General features: G+C 61.3%; 1 non-coding gene across 1 annotated transcript; it reads right to left on the bottom strand.

The window, feature by feature from the left end:
* Positions 1 to 231: 231 nt before the first annotated feature.
* Positions 232 to 350, bottom strand: LOC131868145 (5S ribosomal RNA). The gene has a single exon (XR_009366636.1). It is a non-coding gene; the product is annotated as a 5S ribosomal RNA (ribosomal RNA).
* Positions 351 to 2,367: the final 2,017 nt, after the last annotated feature.

The following is a 2,367-nucleotide window of genomic DNA, read 5'->3' as shown; positions in this document are numbered from 1 at the left end:
GATTTCACCTGGGTGCGCGCGCAGCACCTCGGGCGCACCGGGGTGCGCGCACAACGCCCGGGTTGCACCGTGGCCTGTGTGCTCGGGGCGCCTCGGGTGCGCGCTCGGTGTCGCCCCCGCGCGCGCGGTAGTGCGGGCAGCGCACCCCGGCCCGGCCCGGCCCCGACGAGAACGCAAACGGGCAAAAGGTTTATTCAAATAGCATTGCGACGCCCGGCGAAAAACTAAAAAAGGGTGCAACACCGGGACTTCCCGGGAGGTCACCCATCCCAGTACTACTCCGGCCCAAGCGCGCTTAACTGCGGAGTTCTGATGGGATCTGGTGCACTAATGCTGGTATGATCGCACCCGTTATGAGCTTGTCGCAGTGTGTACTTAGCAAACCGCGACCCACGTGCGAATCCACCCCGGCCACCCACCCCCGTCGAGGTGCACACCCTCCCTCGCGAAGTGCGCCCCGTTCGCCAAGTGTGAGCCCTGCCCGGGTGCGCGCACCTTGCTAGGGCGTCGGGTGTGCACCCGGCCCGGCCTACGTGCGTGCACCTGGAGGGGGCGTCGTGTGCGTGCAGTGTCCCGTCTGCAACGCGGTGCCCACACACCACCTCGGGCGCAACGACCTGCGCTCACATGTGGGCCGAGTGCACCTTGGTGCATGTTCGGGGCGCCTCGGGTGCACGCTCGATCTTGCCCCGGTGCACCAAGGCGCTCGGTTTGCCCCGGGTGCGCACTTGGTGCAAGGTGGGCACCCAAAATAGGGATCAAGCACCAAAACACAAGTTTCGGGATGCAAAATGGGACCCAAGGACCACAAATGCGTTCCAAGACCCATGATGGGTCCACGAGAACAAAAATGTGTTCCGAGACTTAATAAACAAATATTGGGTTTTAGGAGAAGAAACATGCTCTGATGCCCAAAACGAGAATCGACCCCGAAAAGGCCACAGGCCAAAAGTGGGATGCGAGACAAAAAAAAATGGGACCCGAGGACCAAAATTGGGTTCCCAGGTCGAAGACAGGGCAACCGGACAAGAAACGACCTCTAAGGCTCGAAATGAGTCCCGACGACTAAAACTTGACAAGAAGCACCCATCAGGCACCCAACTCGACACCCATGGGATGCCGACCCACCCGGGCTTCCACCTAGCACACCTTGGCACCCACCCACCCTCGCACCCAACCTCGCACCCAACTTAGCACCTTTGAACCCACATTGGCACTCACCCTGACCCTGGCACCTTGGAACCCACATTGGCACTCACCTTGACCCTGGCACCCACCTTTGCACTCACCTTGGGACCCACCCTGGCTCCCACCTCGGCACCCACCCAGACACCCACCTTGGTTCCTTGGCACCCACCTTGGATCCTTGGCACCCACCCCGACACCCACCTTGGCACGCAACTTGGCTACTTGCCACCCACCTTGGCTCCTTGACGCCCACCCCGACAACCACCCCGTGACCTACCCTGGCTAGGGTTGGTGCACACCCACCCTGGTGCCCACCTTGGCACCCACCCTATGACCCACCTTGGCACGCACCTTAGTACCCACCCCGTTACCCACCCTAGGACCCACCCCGTGACCCACCTTGGCCAGGGTGGGTGCCTTGGTGCGCACAACTTGCCTGGGCTGCACACCAGGGCGGGCTCAAGATGGCACCCGCGTTCCGTTTTTTTCACTATCTTTCAAAACGGAAATTTTAAAATCTCATTTTTTTCTTTTTTTTGCCTTTTCTGGAAATTAGTGAAGGCAGCGCATCAAAGGTGCGCAATGCTGGTGCGAACCCGGGAGCGCTCCGATGTGTGCTCCAAGGTGCGGCGTGCACGAAGTCCGAGCCCGGTTTGCCCCGGGTGCGCACCTCGCGTGCACCTTCGCCGGGGTGAGCACCTTGGCTGGGTTGCGCGCCCTGGTGCGTACCAAGGAGCGCTCTGAAGTGTGCTCCAAGGTGCGGCGTGCACGAAGTCGGAGCCCGGTTTGCCCCGGGTGTGCACCTCGGGTGCGCACCTCGCGTGCACCTTCGCTGCGGTGGGCACCTTGGCTGGGTTGCGCGCCTTGGTGGGCACCATGCAGTGCACGAAGTCGGAGCCCGGTTTGCCCCGGGCGCGCACCTCCGCCAGGGTGGGCACCTTGGTGCGCACAACTTGCCTGGGCTGCGCATCAGGAAGGGCTCAAGATGGCACCCGCGTTCCGTTTTTTTCACTATCTTTCAGAACGGAAATTTTAAAATATCGTTTTTTTTTGCCTTTTCTGGAAATTAGTGAAGGCAGCGCATCAAAGGTGCGCAACGCTGGTGCGAACCTGGGAGCGCTCCGATGTGTGCTCCAAGGTGCGGCGTGCACGAAGTCGGAGCCCGGTTTGCCTCGGGTG

Source organism: Cryptomeria japonica, unplaced genomic scaffold, assembly GCF_030272615.1.
Source record: "Cryptomeria japonica unplaced genomic scaffold, Sugi_1.0 HiC_scaffold_196, whole genome shotgun sequence".
NCBI classification, from domain to species: domain Eukaryota; kingdom Viridiplantae; phylum Streptophyta; class Pinopsida; order Cupressales; family Cupressaceae; genus Cryptomeria; species Cryptomeria japonica.
The sequence above is the reverse complement of the archived record's forward strand: the minus strand, read 5'-3'. Positions and strand labels throughout refer to the sequence as shown.